Raw genomic sequence first — 22153 nt, 5'->3', positions numbered from 1 at the left:
CTGGGCCGCACCAGGATTCCGAAGCATTGTAGTCTCTTGTGCGAGTTTGATAGCTTGAAATTACAATTTCTTTCAATGGCGCCCTCACTTGACCACCGCCCCCTCCCCCACGCTTCCCCCTATCCGCCTTTATACCCATCAACCCCCCCCCCCTCCTCACCCCACACCCCACCACAACCCACCTGCTTTCAAATTTCATTAAGCATCCTCTAGTACATTAACCCGCCAGCAAATCAGATCTCAGCCCCAGGAGGAGCAGCGGGGTTAAATTAGCCTTCCAGGGGATCTAGATCCCGGCCAGACTTAAAGAATAACATCCAACGAGGCGGACCGCCCACGTATCCTCTGTGTGTCCTTTAAACCCCAGCCGTAGCGCCTTAAGAACAGCCCCGCCCCCCAGCATTTGTTTACCAGGGCACAATGCAACGGGGCTCTTTCTCCAGCTAGCTTTTGTTTTGTTTTTGTTTGGAGAGCTGCAGGAATCAATCAACATCAAGAGCCCTCCCCCCCCCCCCCCCCTCCCCGCCCCCACTAAGGCGCCCATGTTGATGTCCGGAGGGTGACGGCGTCATCTCAGAAGAAATGAGGTGGAAAAGCTGCCGTCAGCGGCTACCTGGCGAGGTAAGAAATGGCGCAGAGAGTGGAAATGGATTGCAGTCGCAGCAAGACGTGAGTCCTGATAACGCGCTGGGACCGGGCCTTTTGTGTGATGGCACACACTGATGTGCAGTTAGCAGAGGCGGTCATCCCGACAGAGTCGATATAAGCTGCGTGACCCGTGAAGGGCAGAGGTCAGGAGGGGTCTGGCGCTCGCTCACACATCAGACAGGTAGTGCAGATAGCAGATTGCGACGTGCCTAATGGGAAACGTAATTTGTATCAGATAGTGTGACATGAATTAATCAGAAGCACTGACAGGCGCCAATCCGCTCTTCTCTTATTTTCCGTCTTTACTCCGGCCACGGGGTCATGCGCAGCGTTTCATCAGCGGAGAGGAGGGAGATGGGGCTGTGTGGGGATTCTTTCCACAGACTCAGAACAAGGAGAATTTAGAATTTGAGAATGTAGAGTCGCTGATGTTGAGAGGATTTTCTGCTAATTCATAAGTTTGAGTACAACACGAGCAGCGTTGGCTTGATTCATGTCCTTTTCATGCTCTCATTGAGACTATCTTCATCCGTGTCAAAGTTGTAGATTTCGATGTGTTTCAGTTTTTATTTTTGGTGATTTGTAGTTGAATAGTTAATGTACTTCTGGTGGGTGAATCCCAAGAGCAGAGATACTGATTTTTTTTCTGTCAGCATAACATCAGTTATACAACTCCTGCATAAGAACGATCAGAAACCAGAAACATAGGAATAGAAAGTTAAACATACAATGTAAAAGCTATTTGACATACATAACCGCCTAGCTAAAGCACCCCTAAAGGAAATGTTCTCGATTTTACGGAGAACGTAATAAATCAGCATTGAATAGGCTTTTTTGGGCTTAAACAAAAAATAAATCAACACAGGTTCATGAAAGATGAGGCAATGTTAAATATTTAGTCTAAATGCTTGGAATAAGGAGAGCATGGTGACCTTAGAACAACATGGCTGTAGGTGCGACCGGTGCGGTCATTATGGGGTCTGAAGACCTGATGGACACCAAGAGCTTAATGGCTTTAATAGTGAGAAAGGTGAAGGCGTTTAAAAGGGTTGATTAAGGGATTTGGTTTCACGCTGAATGGCCCTAAGAGGAGGCTGAGACCGCAGCCAGGGGCCTAGAGAAACAAATATACCTGTCAGCTCCATCTCATCCAGATGTGAACACACACACACACACACACACGCACAAACACACATACCTACCTCAAATGCGTACAAACACACGCAGAACATTGGTGAACAGACAATGTTTAATTTAGGTGGATGCTTATTGGTTTTCTCAGGCCATCAAATCTATTACATCAAATTAAGAGTTGAGAAGTGATGAATACATGTATTTTAGCATAATATTATCTGTCATTTAGGATTCAATTGATGCAGAGAAAGTAAGTACTGTTCAAAGTGATGTTTGCTCTGTTTGGTTCCATTTGACTGTAAACCCGAACAACCCCATCTCTGTTGTGTCTCTCAGTGAGTGGGTTGGCATAACGCAGGGTCAATGCCGCTGATGGAGATAGTGGTCTATAAACGAATTAGCAAATCCAATCCACTAAAACAAGATCAAGCTTTTACCCCTTTGGAAAAAAACGGACTCACTCCACACTTTTAGTGTAATTGCTCACACAATCGTGTTAATTTACAGGCTGTGTACCTTAATACAGAGCCTATTTGTTCTCAACCAAAATGTTATGTTAATTCACATGCTTTGAAAGCCTCCGCGAATGTGGTGCATCAAAGACTAGAAATGCGTCACCTAAAAGGTTTTGTAGTAAAATATATACAATAGACACCCGCTTTGACGTACGTCTCCTCGCCTACAGAATCACTTTTCAAGAAACAACAGATGCAAACTAGCCCTTGTATTTCTTAAGGGTGATTATTGCTGCAAATGAGTGTGTGTGCAGTCACTATTCTCAAACCTTATGAAAACAAAAGCCCCCCCCCCACACACACACACACACACACACAATGTCTCTGTGTGCTTCCAGTCTCAAACTGCTTCTGGCTTCCAGACCTCTCAGCTGGTCACATCTGTGCGGTGGACCTGCCAACACGGCGCACAGCTTCAACGGCTCACACGGGGCACTCACATAGGGCTGTAGTTGCCTGGCAACCATAAAACTGCTGTTGATTGGACGACATCCGGCTGCTGGGGAACAGAGACGAGCGGGGTTAAATGAAGAGGTGGTTCGTTTGCAGAGAGCAACTCCACTAAAAAGTTGTTTTTCAGTTTCCTTATTTTGCCCTGGCTGCCATCGTCTGAGTTATTAGCATGCTACCGTGCAAGTTATTAGTGGGTTCCAGGAGAGATCAGCAGATCCGCTTTGGGCCATCTATTCGTTTTATTGTGCTGCTTTTTAGTTCATCGCCAGGCTGAAATAATGAGAGACAGGTGTGAGTGCTTGAGGGGGTGAGGGCTGCTGAGCCGGTTTGTTATCTCAGTCGACGGATAATTCAAACGGCTTTCGCGCACGTCCCTTTTGAAACATGTACAAACACATTGTGTTTGTCTTTCTGGTTGTGTTTATGGGGACCCTGTTGTGTGCATGTGTGTGTGTGTGTGTGTGCGCGCTTGCGTGCACATCTTTGCGTGTTGGTGATGGTGTGTAATGTAGTGGCTCATCATGACACTGTCATGCGCTAGCCAAGGGCAAAGCAATATAGTTGCCATGGGTGACTCCATTATGATCCAATTCCATCTATTCCACGGAGGGCATGAGGTGCAACAGTGCATCAGAACTGGGAGTTTAACTCACTGGCTTGAGATGTCCGGTGCTATTTTATTTATTTTTTACGACAACACACATATGCTATCACAGAGGCTGCAGCGATAGCAGGACGCCACCTGACACAGGACCGGCATCATGCACACAGACGGAAGCATGCCTCTCTGTTTATCTGGATGTAATGTCTCATTGGGCAGCAGCTCCATTAGCACTGAGGCTCTCTGAGGGAAACCGCTTCACGCTACATTAGGAACATATAGCCCTATGGATTCCCCCTCAAATGACTTTTCTCCATCTTTTAGCTTTTCCTTGGAGTAACTTGAGGTCAATGTAGAATGTAGGCGATAGCGCATACGCAAAAGCTCAAAGCAGGGGTCTAAAATAATGCCAGAACAGCAAATGAGACTATGGTACAGGGAAGAGCTCTCGGTGGAGCAGAATCTCTTTTCGCAGGCTCTCTCCAGCCGAGCAGAGTAACATGACGAGGCCTGCGAGGAGGCGGTCTGTGGCCATGGGTGAACGGTAATCATGTGGTGTCCATCATGCGCCGTAGGAATTCACTCAGGAATCAATCAGCCCAGGGAGACTACTGCAGGTGGACAGGATGGACTGCTTGACTGGCAGCTTATTCTGTCTGTCAGTGGAGAATTGAGGGGAAATCGAACATTGCCGCGCAAAGGAATGGGCACAGGAGATTCTTTTAAAAAAGAATTTCCCAGAAGTCAACCCCTTCCAACCCCCCCCCCCCCCCCCCCTCCCCCCACCCCAACACACACACAGTGTTTGGGGGGGGGGGGGGTGGTATAAACACACACACACACACACACACACACACACACACATGTGCACAGGTATAAACACACACACACACACACCCATGTGCAAACATACACGCATCTTCATTATTAAGAATTTTTGTAGAGTTTCTTTTTAAACATAATAATAGGCTCTCTCCCTCCTTGATTGGAGATTTTGCCTGGTGTTAAAAATAAAGAGCAGTGTCTGGTTCCATTGGAGCCAATCTCTCTCTCTGTAAGTCGCTGGAATCATCCGGAACAGCCGTGCAGTGTCACACATCAAGCATGTTAGGTCGGTATACTGGTGAGAGAACGATATTGACACCGGGACCCTTTTATTTTCCAACTGCACAATAAAACTAGGAGCAATCTCAACAGGGCCATGCCAATAAACCCCAGGTCAGTGGGAAAGGATTCTTCAATCCCCACGTTCAACACTTGAATGTTTACACGCCATTTCACCTGTCGATTAAATAGCACATTTTCCACTGCAATGGCTGCTCTATAATAACCGCCGTCAGCACCGCAGACGATGCAAACGGCTGCATCTCAGCGACCTGTTCAGTGGCAAGTGTCGCCCCCCCCTTTTGTTGACGGGCTTCATAAAGGTTTTAACAGCCGTTTTATGGGGCTGTAACGTGCGGAGCACGCACCCGCCGGGAGGTCCCCGACGACTCCGTCTTTAGAAATGACTGGCATTGTAATTTACCGCTGAGGAGGCAGTTTTTAATTGGTCACAAACAGCAACACACGTAACTAAAAGGACTCCAAAAAAACAATAAATAAAAAATAAAAAAACAACAGAGACGGGTTTTCAGGGACTAAGCCAGGGTTGTTAATATGGATTCGATTGCAATCCAACTGCCTTCATCACGCAGCACCGCAGGGCTTCAAGAAGGCTTGTGTTAAGAAGAAGTACTCTGTCTAAATAATGAGCTTATTAAAATCTGTGAAAGTTAGAAAATGGCTGGGGCTTCGAGGATCGGTTGATCCAGGGGAGTGAGTTGAGGCAAATTAGGTTTGAGTTTGAGTTTTTCACATAAAATCCTAATGTTTGGCTTTCGCCAGCAGTGAGCATCACAGTATGTCAAGACTACTTTCTATGTCACACAAGCATCGATTGCATCTTCTGGCTGTTGGTTTACAAGAGAGAGTTCACCAACAGGTCTCTGAAATGGGAACACCACATGGGTTTTTACATCAGCAAGCTGACATCCTGCAGGCTGGACAGGGTGTTTTGGTATATAGGGAGGTCTGGAGAGCTAATTGTGATCTAACATTGTTTGGTGCACTCTATCACTCAGCAGTGGTCTAATAGGCCTCTACAGTAACTTCATCACCCTTAAACAAACAACTGTAGCAGACATCGTTCAGGCCCAGGAGGCCAGCCCATCAATGTTTAAACAAAAATATGAGATTGATGGAAATAATTGTTATTTCGTCCAAATAAGCAACGTGACTTTCAGAGTGTTTCAAGATGTTTACCCTCTTCGCATTGCTTTAATCTGTGCTAAAGGTATTATATAGCTAAGCCAAGATATAATGACATTTAATCGGCTCAAATAAGGCTTGACCAATCACAGAGGTGAAAATCTGCTTTTCTGCAATTTTTTTTATTAGCCAAAACCACACAGAGGGGCAAGATGGATTCGGTGGATTTCGCACATCCACCAGAAAGTGGCAGCGACAGCTAAATAATGATGTTTTTTTCCCCCTCTATCTGACATTTCCAACTTGCAACGAGACATTTTTTCCTCCCAGTCTTAGAGAAATAAATCAAAGTTCGATGATCTAGGCTCTGCGGCTTGTCACTGAAAATCAGCCCTGAGATCCTGTGCTCTCCCTGGTCCTTGGAGTGTCACTCAGCCGGCCGGGCCGGGGAGCAGGGAAATAGAGGGATTATTAGGAATCTTAAGGGGGGTTCAGCTGGTCACGGCTCCCTGGGGAGCAGGGAAAACGCTTGTGCCTCCACTCTCTCTCCCCCCACATCGCCTCCCCTGTCTCTGCCATACCTTGCTGTTTTATTTTCGGTTTTCCATACACACACTCACACACACACACACACACACACACACACACACACACACACACACACACACACACACACACACACACACACACACACACACACACACACACACACACATACACTCCTACACACACACACACACACACACACACACACACACACACACACACACACACACACACACACACACACACACACACACACACACACACACACGCATGCATGTAGTGATGAGTCAGAGAGAGATAAGAAAATAGAAGGACAAAATAGAGAGAGCAATAATGTTCAATAGCGTGGGGACAGTGCAGGGCAGGTTACCTGTAACCCGGTCTGACCTGTATGTAATGCCACAGAGAAAGACTACAAACTTGGGGTCACGTCCTACAGGCTCAGTGAGAGGAGATGGGTGTCACGGTGGCTTTTGATTTGCAGTTGCCGCCGCTGCTGTTTATGTTGTGCCAGGAGGGGTTATGTTCCATCCCTGTATCACACATGCTCTTGACATTTTCTCTGTTTTACACAGTGGTAGGAATGATCAGGCTCAATACTAATATACTAATACAAGCATTTAACTGTCAAGAAAGATCAAAATATGTGAAGGAATATATCTGTGAATTTGTGTATGAAGTTCACATCCAAAGATGAGGATTAAAAATGTATTTTGAATGTTATGTTAAATATTGTGCATATTTCATGAGGGTGTCACTTGTCATTCCTTCAAACAAACACACTGCATTTCTAACATTGAGATATCAAAGTGTTTCTGTCCATTGAATGTTTCGGGGTAGCTATAGATTTCAATTGCATTTCTGTTTACACTTACCCCTACACCGTACGTCGTACGCCTTCAATGAAATTCCTCGCAAATCCAATATTTCTCCAAGATGTGTTTGGGAGAACAGCCCAGGAATTTTGAAAGTGGCCCTCCGGCTAGACGTACATTTTTAATACCATTTTTATAGATAATGATAGCCCAGAACTCCGAAAGGAGACATTTGGTGGTGCTTCAGAGCAATTCCATTTGTGAATAATTCATGGTAAAGAAATGAAACTTTGACTGAATCTAATTTCAATTTAAATGTATGGAAAAGGGGAATAATGAAGGAATGAAGCATACTCTGCAGTATAAACATTGGTCCAGATGCTTGCAGATGTTGCAGTCTCGTCTGTGTGCATAAGGTACCAGACTTAGCCCCACCAGATCACTACACATGCATTAATATGATGCCAAACGATAGACACTCCTCTTGTATCTCGTCATTTGTCTGGATAAACAGAAAATCTTCCCCATATGGCACGTTAGATTATAAGATTAGCAAAGAACAGTGTGGTTGGGTTTTGTTTTTCACACCATAACTGTGTGTGTGTTTGTGTGTGTGTGTGTGTGTGTGTGTGTGTGTGTGTGTGTGTGTGTGTGTGTGTGTGTGTGTGTGTGTGTGTGTGTGTGTGTGTGTGTGTGTGTGTGTGGTTGTGTAGTTGTGTTATTGTGTAGGTGGGTGTTTATCTGTGTGTGTGTGTGTGTGTGTGTGTGTGTGATTTTGTGTGTGTGTTTATGCGTGTGTGTGATTGTGTGTGTGTGTTTGTCTCTGACCTCAAAGAGATCTCAAGGTCTTTGTGGCATTTCTCTCCTCATGTGCCATGTACCCCCCCCCCCCCACCACCCCCATGATGTCCATGCCTTCACTCTCACAGGTCAGTCAAAAAAAAAAAGAAGCAGAGTTAATGACAATGTCAGATAGTGATCCTGGCATTTCCCCCGTTGACATCTTCAATCCCTCCCACCCCTTTTTACATTTCATATCTGCATGGGCCCCGAGCTGGGGGCCCCCTGACGAAAGGCCAGGCTGGATTAAAGTCTCAGTGAGGATGCGAGGATGTGAGCTACCTTATGGACAAGCAGGCCGCGAGGCTGGGCCGCTAAACCCCTGTCTGGGGTGGGAGTGGGGTCTCAGGCTGCTGCTAAGCTCTCATCAGTCTCGCCCTCAGTCCTCCGCAGCCTCTCCCACATCAGGGCTTGCTGACATGTAACGGCAGATTGTAATTACTTTGTCCTCTAGCTCCGTTATGTTTTCTTATTCTTCTTTCCTTTTTCCTCTCTCTCTGATTGGCAATCACTAAATGATCTGTCAATGAGCATGACAGTAGAGGGGAAAGATAAGCAGAGAGTGCGAGAGAGAAAGAGAGACAGATAGAAGCGGGTGTAAATCTGGGGTTTGTCGAAATGTGATACGATTTGAATGCAACCCAATCTCTTACAACAGCCAGAGTATATCTCTTTCTGAGTATTTGAACCTGCCTTTATTGCAGGTATATCTGTAAGTTATGTTTCCATTGCCTTTTCCCATACAACAGAAAGTATGATGTCGTTTTCTTTCATATTGATTCAACCCAGGAAGTGGCAGATGCGTTTTGTTGGCTTAACATGTTATTCTCCCTGTTTAACATGACTCATAAGCTCTCACATTCAGCTTTTTCTCCTCCACTTCTGTGAGCCTGTTCACTCATCACTCAAAATAGCATGCATCAAAAATAGGAAAGCTCAGGTAAAACATTAATCCCAACGGCATGCAACCAGTTGTCAGATTTTCTCATTGTGTAGATTAAGTGTGTGCTCCCCACATTCCCTGCTCCACTCGTGAGGAGGGAAATGTGTTTCTTAGTCTGCAGAAGACTCCCCCCCCCCCCCCCCCCCCATCCCGTCCCTCATCCCGTCCTCCATCACCGTGAAGGATAAGGATATCCGAGCTTCCCTTGTTAGCATGGAAAACAATGCATCTTATTATTTGGCTACGCTTCATTTCAAACTGTGAATGAGGTGGTGGTGCTGGTGAGGGGAGGTGGGGCGATAGGAAATATGTGTGAGATTACTCTGTTTAACAATTTGGTTCTGCTTAATATTGGACTGCTTTGGTTTGGTCATGGGACTGGGCGATGGCCATGGATGGGAAATGATTGAGATGCATAGCAGAGCTCATGGCTGGCTGCTTGCTCTGCTAAGCAGGCCCACTTCACCATAATAGGAGGTCATCCCTGGTGGAGTGTGGAAATGTGTCTAATTAAAACAAAATGCTTCATCAAGAGGAAGGCGCCAGAGCACCGCCGCTAAAATAAATAGCCAGCAATTTCCTGAGATTCATATCCTGATAAACATCTTATTAAAACAGCCACACTGTCTAATGGAAATGCTTTGCATTGTGGGAGTTTTTTTCCCCTTTTCTTGTCCCTCTCACTCTCTCTCTCTCTCTCTCTCTCTCTCTCTCTCTCTCTCTCTCTCTCTCTCTCTCTCTCTCTCTCTCTCTCTCTCTCTCTCTCTCTTCCTATCACTTCTAACTCCTTGGCTAATATGGACTTTATCCATTTTCCAATTCCAGTTCTTCGATATTCAGTCACCTAGCAGTGGTGTGGGCGTATAAAACACTTAGCGCTGTGGGCACAGAAACTAATTGTTCTTTCTCCTCACAACATTCTTCTCCACGCTGGATGCTCAATTATGCCACAAGAGTGTGAAAACACAAGCCATCTACACCTTTCCTTCCCTTTCTCTGTATTTGCCTTTTACATTCCTTTCATGTTTTTATTATCGAATAGTATTATTTTGTTCAATCGTCTCTCCAAGGCCAATGGCAAGCCAATAAGTAAGTCTCTGGTATTAATAGGCAACAAATCAAGCACTTAGTTTGTTTCAGCTTGGTTGTTTTGTCTGGAGCCCTGAGACCGGGTGCCTGGAGAACACAGCTGAGACACTAAGTCACTCAGAACCAGGCTCATTACTCTGGCAGACACTGCCTGTCCTGTGTACTGTGTACCGCTTCTTCCCGCAAATAGAAATCGACTAAGCACAGTCTATTTTTTATATGTTCTCCGCCTCTTGTTACTTATCAGACTACTTAGTGCGGGAACAGTGAATTCCTCCCTCCGTGTTGAGAAGCCAAAGTGCGGAGCCATCATCAGCACTTGTCAGTGGTGAGGCGTGTGTGTGTGTGTGGCAGGCTGCTGGATCACCATGGGTGGGCCATTACTGATGTAATGGGCCACCTGTATAATGTGTGTGTGTGTTTGTGTCTGTGCATATGCACACATATACGTTGTGTGTGTGTTTGTGTGTGAGTGTGTGTGTGTGTGTGTGTGTGTGTGTGTGTGTGTGTGTGTGTGAGTATGTGCGTAACTGAGTGGAAGTTGCATGGCAGTGGTCCCACGGGCCTCATGAGTGTGTATCCGCGGCTGCCCACTCTAACAGGTGGATGGGCGCCAGGGGGGGGGGGGGGGGGGTCTGGATGTCCATAATGGACCTGCTCCGAAGAACCGCACACAGAGACGTCTCCCTGGACACGCTACCCTTGCCCTGCCTCCATTTTAAGTAATGGAGGGGCGCTCCATACCTCCACTGGAGTCAGTCTGAGGCGTTTATTTTACCCTGAACAATACACACGTCAAAAATCTGTTCAGAATTTGTGTTTAGCAAGTGTTGAATTTGAAAGCACAGAGAATTGAATTTATACCTTTGGCTAGAGGAAGTTTCTGCTGCCTTTTTAGTATGCCGTGTTGAGTCGTGTTGCTGAGCATTGCTCTAATCAGATTAGTTTACCTTAACGGTGAGATACTGTTAAAGGCAACGGCAATGTAATGCAAGATGATTGTTTCTCTGGGTAACTCTTTCCAGATTGTCTTTCTTTGGAGCATGGAGGAGCATAATAGACATGGCTGAGGAGAGAGAGGGAATGGAATGCCAGTGGAGATGTCAAGTTGCTCCTCCGACCTCCACTCATGATTTCTTCAGATATGGCCCAAGAGGTAAGGGGGGGGGGGGGGTCGGGTGGGGGTAGCGATGTGCAGGCATCACAAGGAGCCCCTTTGAAACCTTCCAACCTGGTATGAAATCGCAGCGTGCAAGAGCACTTTGATCTTCAAGCGCTGGAGCGGCGACTCCGCGTGCTGCCCATTACCGACCCACCTCGCCGACGCCTCCACCCAGCTGACGGCTGCTGGGCTCGGTCACTCAACTGACCAGCCGTCAAATCAGCTTTTGGGGATTTGCCCACAAATTGCACCTCCCTCCTTCCGTCCCTCCCCCCTCCGCTCTCTCTATCTCCCTGCCGTCTAGACTAGGGAGAGCCAAACACACTAATTGAACAGCACACATCCCACTGAAGGCAGGGTCCTCTGGTCGTGGACTGATCTGATGGCCGGTGGGTCTTGCTTGGCGGAGTCCAAACCCTAAGTTTGGTCTGTACAGTAGGTAAGAAAGAGCGTTGTAACGTCTAGGGTGTTTCTTGACACAAACAACAGGCACCTCGAGCAGGATGACTAACCCCCTCCTGCTCCCTAATCACATGGTATCAGTAGTAAAGACAACATTAATCGTTGTGGTGGTGCTGCTTTAAGCCCTGTTTTCCTTACCATTGTTACTTTGTGTGGAAGATGATTGTCTTTACATTTCTCTTTTTAGTTCAAACATGTTTAACATTAAATGTAATACAAAATATGTCATATTACATCTTACAAGAGTGCTTACTTTTTTCATCTTAAGCCAGCTACATGTAAGCAATTGGGTGCACTATTGGACACATGGACACATGCATTCCCCATACATAGCATATCTATATATCATTTTCCACCAGAGGGGCAGAACCTTTCTGGGCAGTTCTTGGCACTATTACTCTCGATATGAATTGAGTTATGTTCTAATCAAACAAATAACGGCTTGTTCCAAACAGGGCGGAGAGTAATGGATTGAAAAAGTCTGTATTTGATTACCAAGGCCTGCCAGGGCTTGACTAAGATCCATTTGAGGGTGAGTATGGTGGAACTTCAATCTGGACACCCTCCAGCTATTGACCCTGTCTTTAAGTGGCCGCTGTGCTCTTAGTGTACTTACACACTAGTTGCCCACCTCTTCCTCCTTCCGGCAGTTTTGCAATACTTTTGATGGAGGACAACACACTAACACACACTTTGCATTATTAATGCATCAGAGGAGCTGGCTAGCCTATTTTTTTCTGATCAAACACAGGGGTGGTCTGCATGTGTGCGTGTCTTTGTGTGTGTGTTTGCATGCCTGCGTGCCTGTGTGCATGGACCCCATCCGCAGAATTGTAGAAGAAGGCTCCATGTCTTTCTCTCATCAACTTCTATCACATATGCCTACAAATATGTTATTATGTCTACCTCCAATCCATTCAATACGTTGGGGGATTTAGTTAGAAGATGACCCTAACCCTTAGTTAGATACAGTCGATAGAAAGATATAGACATGCTTTGAAATGAAACTCAATGTAAAGTAAAGCATCGTCCAATGTGAAAAACTCCCGGAGGAAATAATTCCTCCCCCACCCCAAGCTCTGTTACTGCGGCGGTTCTCAAAGAGGCAGCTTCACACTTGTGTCTATAGATGGCAGTATTTTAACAGAGTTGACTGGAGTGACACTCATAATAGGCGCATACCAACCACACAACTTCAGACAAATTATTGACTGTCAAGAAAGCTGTAAAGCACTATTTAGGATTGTTGTAATTACGGAGTATACTCAGATGGATGAAAATCCACCAGAGCAGTTAGTTGAATTAGCCTAGGTGGCACTTTTATCCATTCTTTATAGGTAAACCGCTGTTTAGGTTTCCCTATTAAGAATTACTTGTAAAACGTTTAGACTGATAAAAGTAACACATCAATGCCTGTTTAATGACATCTTCCCGGTAGGCCCTACATCTAATTTCGTCGCCGTTCTCTTCTGTAACATCAGAGCCTACCATTGGCTGCCCTTAAATTGGATTGTGCTTGATACCAAATGATAAAAATGATATATAATCATTTTAACATTAAACAAACACATGCACAGGCCAATATGATATACTAGTTCAGAATAAATATTAGCAAAATATGAATTTATCTTTTAGGTGTAAGCTAACCCCCTTTTTCAACTGTTGGTTTGTTTAATTGCGTTTGGACAGAGGGCGTGTTACCCATCGACCCATACAGGTGTTATCCCCATGGTTACCACTCAAGTCAGGGCAATTCGTTATACATGTTTGTTTCAGCTACGAGTCGTTGTAGTATGAGCATGAGCGTTATGATGAGCGAGGTTCTATGTGAAATGGTTAAACTTGTGTCCAAGTAGCTCAGCCCTGTGTCTTTGATGGACTGAGGTCCGCACGTCCGCGCGCAGCGTGGCACGCGCCCCCTCGCTGTCTCTTGTACCTTCGTCGTGACGTCATTATCATAACGGCACCTGAGTATTTCTCGACCGAGTCCAACGGCTTGGCGGAGACTGGTAAATACGACGAATTTCACATCAAAATCACCGTATTACTTTTGCAACTTTGACAAAAGGTAACACCAGCCTAGGCCCTCATTGTTCTGACGTGACCATAGAAGACAGAATTACAACTTTAAAACAGAAATGGTTTGGGGTTCACTGGCACTTTAATTTAAAAGTACGAGCGGCGACGGTTTAGGCAGAGAGCGGGAGGGGGCTGGCTCTAAACCCGAACTGTAGTAGCATGTGCGGGCGGTAGTCTGCACTACTGTACACGGTGGTGGTACTCGCGGTTTAGCGCCACAAAGCTGTCAGTCTCGGCAGCCCTGTGAGAAGAAGGCGGGGTGCTCGTTTTGAACCAACCTCGTGAATCACAACACCGGACCGCGGACAGCCAGCCAGACGCACAGACATTCAGGTTGTAGAGTAGCTGAGAGAGGCTGTTCTTCTGGGGGAACTACTGAAGGAATGTGCGTCGCATCGGCACAACGTTGTTGCGTGAGGAACTGAGGTAGACGGGTCGGTTTCCAGACGTCAGAGTCTCTCGAAGTTAAGCGCTCAATGACCGGACGTAGATGATTCATTATTGTATATAACTCCGCGTAGTTGTGGTGAAGTGACAGCCGAGGGAACAGGGTGCAGGCTGCATGAATGAAACGCCGCCGCCGCACGAGCAGCTCGCTTAAGGGTATAATATCGCATTTTTCTAGGAATTGAAAGGGAACTACATCTTCTACATCTTCAGCATCTGTGAGGAACATCGTGGTGCCAGACTTTCGTCCTCTGGATCTGAGCATCAGTTTCTGTAGCAGCCACGCTGGAGGGAATTACTCAGAAACCAAGCTGGAAATAAGAGGTAAGGTCGAAACGGTTGTTGTACAGTAACCACCCACCTACCCTGGGTTTTGCTTTATTTAAATACTCCAATGATGGAGTAGCCCTGCTAGTAGCCCTAATGGATTGTGTGTAAGGGATGATTTAGGGAAGCCTTCCACTGCGGAGGACCAGCTGATGAAGGGGCATCGTTTATGGGGCCGGGGTTGTCAGCAGAGAAAGCAGCACATATTGTGGAGGATTATTTGTGGTTGTGGCTCTTTACCGCAATCCCATTGTGTAGTTTGTAATTCGCGTTATTTAATGTATGATTATTCAAATCAAACCCAATTCTTTCGATCCAGTCATTTGTGATTTTTGTCCTACTGAAAAACAGTGTTGAATGTTTCTGGCCATTATAGCCTTTTGTTTTAATGCCATACTTTTAATAGAACCACCAATAAATACTCAATCACGCTAAGCGTTGTGACATATTTGAAAATTGTTCAATGGGGGTGAATGTTTAGTTTGACAAATACATTGGTGCTATACTCGCTTGACTGTAACATAGGCCTATTGTCAATAGCAGTAAATATCCCAATCATTTTGCCTTTTTGAAAATCACTGGGAACCTCAAGATCTGCGCACCACATACGTGCAGGCTCTATATTGGAGATAATAACCGTGACAGACCGATGGTGTTATAACCAGTGACATTGCAACAAGTGATTTTTTATTTATTTGATATTCATATTTGAATGCGCTTGAACCGTCCAGAATGTTCAGACTTGTCCAGTGTCGAAAAGGTCAAAGCTGCCAAACACTATTTTGAAGTTTAAATATACTTTCTCTCTATTGCAAGAATCGAAGCAATTATGTTCATTAGGTACCTGGAAATATAGCAAAATACAAAAAATATGTGGCTTAGCCTCAATCATATAAAATTTCCAACTCTCCTTTTAGTAACTCGTCTGTCGACCAGCAGATGCACTCACACGTCTTTGCCTCAATGCCAGCGCACGTCAAGCGCATATTATGCAGTTAGACCACTCCAAAGAAAATAGATGCTGCCTTAAGTAGAAAATTGCTTTGCATTTGCATGAAAATAACTTGCAATCTGCAGCCATGGCTGACGGAGAGCATATTAATTCCCCGGACCGGCGTGCAATCAAACCCCAGTTTCTTTTTTGGTAAAACCTGTGTATCAGTAGCATGACCTTCTCACATCATTATTTTAATATCCGTCTCCATAGCGAAACATCCGCTTGACCCCTGAAAGGCAAAGCAGCCACCACTCGCCAGGGTGAAAATTGCTGCCTTGGTAGAACAAACCGGCACTCAGCTCGGTTTGATGATCACATACTGATTATGCTCACCTAATTAACTCCAGTTTAATGAAAAGCCATACACTGATAGATAGGGCTACAGCCTTGCAATCAGTGTGTCGGACCCAGTTGGCCACGAAAGGGCAATTTTGTGGACTATTGTGGACAATTCTATTAGATCGCTTTGAGTTCAGTTAAACGTGTCTAGAAGTCTTGATTTCTATCAATTCGTTTTCTTCCTCTATTGAGGCAGATTGTCTATATGAATTGTCACCATCTACCTGATTATAAGATTAAAAGCAGCCAGGTGTATAAGGTATTTTGAAAGTGGTTTCAGAAATTGAATATTATTTCAGAAAGCAGTGGAATGACTCCAGTTTCGGACCAGTGGAGAATATGAGTTAAAGATTAGCTATTCTGCTGCTTTACCGTACTTCAAAGGCCCTTTGAGGAGATGCAGTCCGACAAACTTCCATCCAGCAGCGTCTGACGGGAGGCTGGGTGTTCCTCGGTCTAAACCACCATCACCACAGCCACCATCACCATCGCCATCAGCCCTCTTTATTTCCAGCCTATTTGCATGGCAACTGCAGCAGTATTTTGTTTAATTGAGTTAGGCCTGCAAGTCGTTTGACACTGAGCCCACTGCTCTCTGTGTCCAGATGGAATGATGTGTCCATTAACCATTGAATTGCCGGGGATGGAAAAGACACAATTTGAAGTTGTCTTTTATTTGAACTGGTGCTTCAAAATGTGTTCTATCATATGAGCATTATGACCTCCTGCATTTCCATCACTCACACACCCACAAACACACCCAAACACTCATCACAAACACACAAACAGACCGCAGTCACAAAAACAACAGCAGACACACACACAGACTGGAGAGTGTGGCACAAGAGCGTCCTCTGTCGATAAAAAAAATAACTTGGTTGGCTACCAACCCTCCTCTCCCCTTGCCTTTTACAAGTCCCCAGTATGATCATCATGTCTTACCTCACCACTTTCTCTCAATGAAGCGGAGGGGGGGGGGTTTGCTGTGTCAGTACCGGCACACCCACACTCACACACACACACTCAAAGAGTTAAACACACCCACACTCACACCCACACACTCAAAGAGTTAAACACACACACACACACACACACACACACACACACACACACACACACACACACACACACACACACACACACACACACACACACACACACACACACACTCACACACACACACACACACACACACACACACACACACACACACACACACACACACACACACACACACACACACACACACACATACACACACACACACACACACACACACACACACACACACATCCCTGAGGCTCCAGACTCACCCCTTGTTTAACGTGAGAGATTTTGACAAGTTGCTATGCATGCAGGCGGAATCCATGACCTATTTCCTAATGAGTGAACAGTGCACGCGGTGGCTGTGCATTCGGCAGGACGCGTCTCCCTCTCTCCTTAGAGCAAGTACCCACAAATGCCTCCCATGACCCCCCCCCCCCCACACACACAAACACACACACATCACACGCAGTCTCATCCCAACTGTCTCCCTCTCTCTCTCCCTTTTCTCTACAACTTTGCGATTCTCTCCAACTCACACACTCATACAACCCGACACACACACTCACACAGTCCCGCACACACACACTCACACATCCTCGCACACACACACACATCCCTGCACACACACACTCACACATCCCCGCACACACACTCACACATCCCCGCACACACACACTCACACAGCCACGCACACACACACTCACACAGCCCCGTACACACACAATCACACATCCCCGCACACACACACAACCACACACACATCCCCGCACACACACACTCACACATTCTCGCATACACACACTCACACAGCCCCGCACACACACATTCACACAGCCCCGCACACACACACTCAGACAGCCCCGCACACACACACTCACACAGCCCCGCACACACACTCACAAAGCCCCGCACACACACACTCACACAGCCCCGCACACACACACTCACACAGCCCCGCACACACACACTCAGACAGCCGGACACACACACTCACACAGCCATAAACGAACACACATGCAAGTTTGCGTAACAAATTCCAATGGACACCACTATACACAGTATTACACACACAGAAATACACAGACAGATAATGCCACTCTTTGTGCGTTCAATGAATCTCATAGCCGTCAGCCCCCCTCCACCCCCTCTGCTGTTTCCTATCTGCCTGAGTGTACAAACAGCCTGTGAGTGTTTGTTTTAATGCAATTCCCCTCCCGTCTTTCCTCACTGTGGGCTGTTTATCTGAACCTCTCAACCGTCCAGCTGTCACAACAGAGATCTGAATCTCCTTGACCCACACACACACACACACGCGTTCCACTCACCCAGCTATGTCATGTGGCTGTGTGTGTGCATGTGTCAGTCAGTGTGCTTAGCCTCGGAGGGTGAGCTTGCGTGTGAGAATTGACATTGGTGGGGGGGGGGAATTGGATTCAGCCGTGACATTGATCAAGCGGGGTTTAGCCAGGGGGAACATTTAGTCTGAAAACAGTCGTCTCAACCTAGTGGAGGAGCTCAACCATCTCTCTACTTATCACACTCATTAAACCGCCCGCTCCCTCTCTCTCTCTCTTTCGCTCTCTCCCATACACCCAGTGCCTCTAGGTCTGCTCGCTCTCCTATAGATAATAACTGAACAAGTGGGCGGGGTGACGGAGAGGTGTTGGTTTCATTCCAGTGGTCTGATTGGACTAAGGGCCAGCTAATTAGCCCATTGAAAGTCGGTTCAAGTCGGTGTCATGACTGTTATGGGGCAGTGACCGCAGGGTTAGTGGTAGAGGAGGGGGGGGGGGAGTATCCCTCATAGTTTATTTTGCGACACCCAGCACAATTCAGCCATGGACAGCTAGCTGTTCTTGTGAGGAACATGTTTACTTCCAGCATGTGTCACATATCAGAAGCAGGGGGGGCTTCTGTAGGGCCAGCAGGGGGGGATGTACCTGAACCTGTTCCCACTAATCAGCTTTGTGCAGTCATCTACATAAAGCCTATTAATATGCTGCTATGAATTACGTTGTTGCCTAGATCAAGCTCATAAGCATCACAATGCACTACAGTGAAATCCTTTGATTGGCTAATGCAAAGAAAATTCTATATGTTAAATTGTATACATAAGAGGCCACAGGGGCTACGTTTAATTGTCCAGCCATGCCTGCTATTGCCACTTTCATCATCTTGAGTGGTTGTGTGTGTGTAGCCTTCAGTGAATTACTGAATCGTTGAAACCATTTCAAATTGATGGCTACAGGCCACTACATTGTTAAGTAGCTGCTTTCTCGGTATGAGCAACACACATCACAGAGGGCAAAAATCAATGACACTCCCCTGTATTACAATTTTCAGCACATACAGTACCTCAAAGCTAAATGTTATATTTTCAGGGCAGGAAAATAAACTGATTTCCCTTCCTCCCCGTCTAACACACGCAAGGCAATACGTGGGTTTGTCCGACCACTTGGACCAGGACACCGGCCCCCCTCCTGATGTATTGACCGTTCTTTGTGTGCTAGAGAATGTGAAAGCATGTGCGTCCCAGCTGGCCTCCTCCAGCCGGTCTCCTCCCGCCACTCTCCGCTCATAAGAACGGACAGGGGGTGGAACGTAAGCGTTGTCCTCTGCTGGGCGGCACCAGACCCTGACGGGTCCTGTCCTCCTCACTGTGGACGGCAGTGGGCTACCGATGAACTCCTCTGCACCCTCTCACTCTCACCCCCTCCTCCCCCCCAGCCGATGCCTGGCAGTTTGCTGAAACAAAACCCTTTGTCTGACCACTCAATCCAACAGATGGAGAAATGGACAGTAAACGACTGATGAGCCAGAGAGACGCAGAGAATGAGAGAGAGAGAAACCGGGAGAGACAAATATAGAGAGGCCTAAACTAAAGGAATTTACTGGAGCATGGCAGCTAGGGGGGTGTCACACTGCCCCACTGGGCAAATCTTAAATGTTGCCTTGAGAGGAGACAGGAGAGGATGAGGAGGACGACGACGCCTAGAAGAGAGGAGCTGGAATGCGGCCTCCTCATGAGGGCCCTCCAGGGCCGGGAAGCCTTTATCAAGATGTTAATGGAACTGTCGTCATGACGCGCTTCCGTCGGACTGGATCCTTCGCCTCTTCCTTCCAAGCGTCTCAATCCTTCCGTCACAGTCGTCAGCCCCCGCCGTCCCTCCCCCACGGGGACTGTTTAGACATTCATACCCGCATTCCCCCTGCTCAGACACCCTCCCTCCTTATCTGATGCCTGCTGTCACAGGCCTGTGCTATCCGTTGCCACGTGTAACTAAATTACGCGATGGCACCGATAACGGCGGCCGTCCTGGCACCGGGCACAACGGAATAACACGTCTGGCTGTGTTGTTTGTTTGTTTGTTTTCTGCTGATTTCCATGTTGGATGTCAGCCTGTCAGACCAGCGTGCTGTGAGGCTTTCTGATGCTATTCCCTCACAACCTTTTTATTATGGCGGTTTTGGTGGCTAAATGTGTTGACTCAATTGGCCTCGCCCCCCAGAACTCTTTAACTACAACCCCTACTGCCCTGTTTGAAACGGCCCAAAGGGCTTAGCAAAGCAACCGCAACAATACAAGAGACATAAAGAAACAGGGAAGCGCGGGGGAAGACCAAGAGCTTTACATTCAAATGCCCTGACTTATTTTGTCCTCATGAAAGAAGTGAAGTGCATTGTCTCTACACCGCTTCCCCTTCTTCTACAGCCCTCTGAATGTAAGTCAGTTCAGCCTGGCACCATCAATAATCAATTAGCTGGTGTCATGGTTGGATATGGGTTTTTTTTGTGCGAGGGGAAGTTGACAATAAGTGAGCAACAAAAGGACGCGGGTGAGAGGGGGGAAGAGGAGGAGGGGGAACCTGCTTCAGATGCCAGGGGGCAGCTGTCTCTGCCAGATGACCATGGGTTTTGTGTGGTGGTAGATACGTGTCTTTGAGCGGGTGCATCAAATGCAATTTTTGTTGAAGTGCCGGGTGCATGTTGCTTTCTTTGTCCGGGTGCTAGGTTCCCTATGCCTATTCTGCATATGTATAGTGTGTGATTGCACGTGTGTGTGTGTGTGTGTGTGTGTGAGTGTGTGTGTTTGCGCACGTTGGTGTCCGAGTGTCCTTTTGTGAGGGCCTGCCAATTCATGGTAAACATCTAGGGCAACCACAAACATTCAAACATGTCTCGCTGCATACACCGCCCCCTGGTGATGCAGATGCCTCCTCCTGCCATGGTCGCCATGGTTACAACCGACAAGGGGCAAAGGCATTACTTGTCTAGTCTGCTCATGTGCCGCTTAGAAGCATCGCCAAGGGCAGCTTTGTCTCTCCGCGATAACAACCAGCACTCCTAGCCTGTGACAGCCATGAGCTCACTTTTTCAAAAGCACTGCCTTTCTCCTATAGGACTTAAAGAGTGTAGTCAGTCACAGGTATGGAGCACAGCCAACTGGGACAATGTATTTGCATTAACTAAATTCTTCTTTTAACCGTCTGTTTTGCCTTCCCTCTCAATTGGTGCCTGCTGCCTGGCGGTGTGGTCTGGGGTTTTGAGTCAGCGCTCAGCCCCTTATTTCCCCTTGCCTGGTCCTGTTGCTCGCACCGGCTCATTGACATGTAGCCACCTGCATCAAGACCGTCCACATTGTTACTATTCTCTAGTCAGCCGAGGCCTTATCTGGCTTCAGAACGCCTCTCCCCTCATTGGGAGGGACGACCTCCACACAGCCCCACGGTTCAGTTGAAAAGAGAGGCAGAGATGCATTCCAACTCCCTCTGTTCCACATGCACCCGGACATGCATCCTCTGATAAACACTGTTGTAGACAAGAGATACACTGGAATAAGCAGATGATGAAAGACGATGAAAGTACTTTTTTAAAATCTGGTTCTTCATCATAGTGTCGGCTGTAGTGTCTTGTCTTTCTACATTTTAACCCTGCATTAGGGTTAACTGCCTCCTGAATAATTCAGCTGCTTCCAACGCAATTAAGACTTCTTTTTTTTTTTTACTGGCACGTTTAGAAATGATGGGTATACAAGGTTTGTGAATGTGGGTATTTGGGAAATGGCTTTTATGTAAAAAAATATATTGTCTGGTGTTACTTCCTTTGAATTTGCCACTGTGTCCAGATAAGGCGAAATTACTGCATTTCATGTTTATGCATGAACGCATGGTGTGCAAATGGGGACAGGAGGTATTAAGAAAAACGGGCAGCTCTCACTAATTCTGGGCTGTGCACTGGTTTTCTTGACTACATTTCGGGGAATGGCAAAGAGCACTTACAGACTTGTTCTTTTATGTTTTGCAGTTTTTTGCAGAGTGACACAGACCTGAACCTTGTGACTTTTCCTCTCTTCCCATGAGCCATGTGGAACTAGAAAACCATGTCAGAAAAAATAGGGGAACTCTTCCAGTCACTCGTGTCTGACTTATATAAAGTTATCTCCAAAATGGCCGCCCTTA

At 46.6% G+C, this 22153-nt stretch overlaps 1 protein-coding gene across 1 annotated transcript in view; it reads left to right on the top strand.

Moving 5' to 3' along the window:
- The first annotated feature begins 13484 nt into the window (after window positions 1–13484).
- plxna2 (plexin A2) overlaps window positions 13485–22153 on the top strand; it is a 190500-nt gene continuing 181831 nt past the window's right edge. The window contains exon 1 of the mRNA XM_056587870.1: window positions 13485–14308. The gene's annotated coding sequence lies outside the window, so the exon portion shown is untranslated. The remainder of the gene's footprint in view (window positions 14309–22153) is intronic.

The sequence above is a fragment of the Gadus chalcogrammus genome, chromosome 1 (genome assembly GCF_026213295.1).
Source record: "Gadus chalcogrammus isolate NIFS_2021 chromosome 1, NIFS_Gcha_1.0, whole genome shotgun sequence".
NCBI classification, from domain to species: Eukaryota; Metazoa; Chordata; class Actinopteri; order Gadiformes; family Gadidae; genus Gadus; species Gadus chalcogrammus.
The sequence above is the reverse complement of the archived record's forward strand: the minus strand, read 5'-3'. Positions and strand labels throughout refer to the sequence as shown.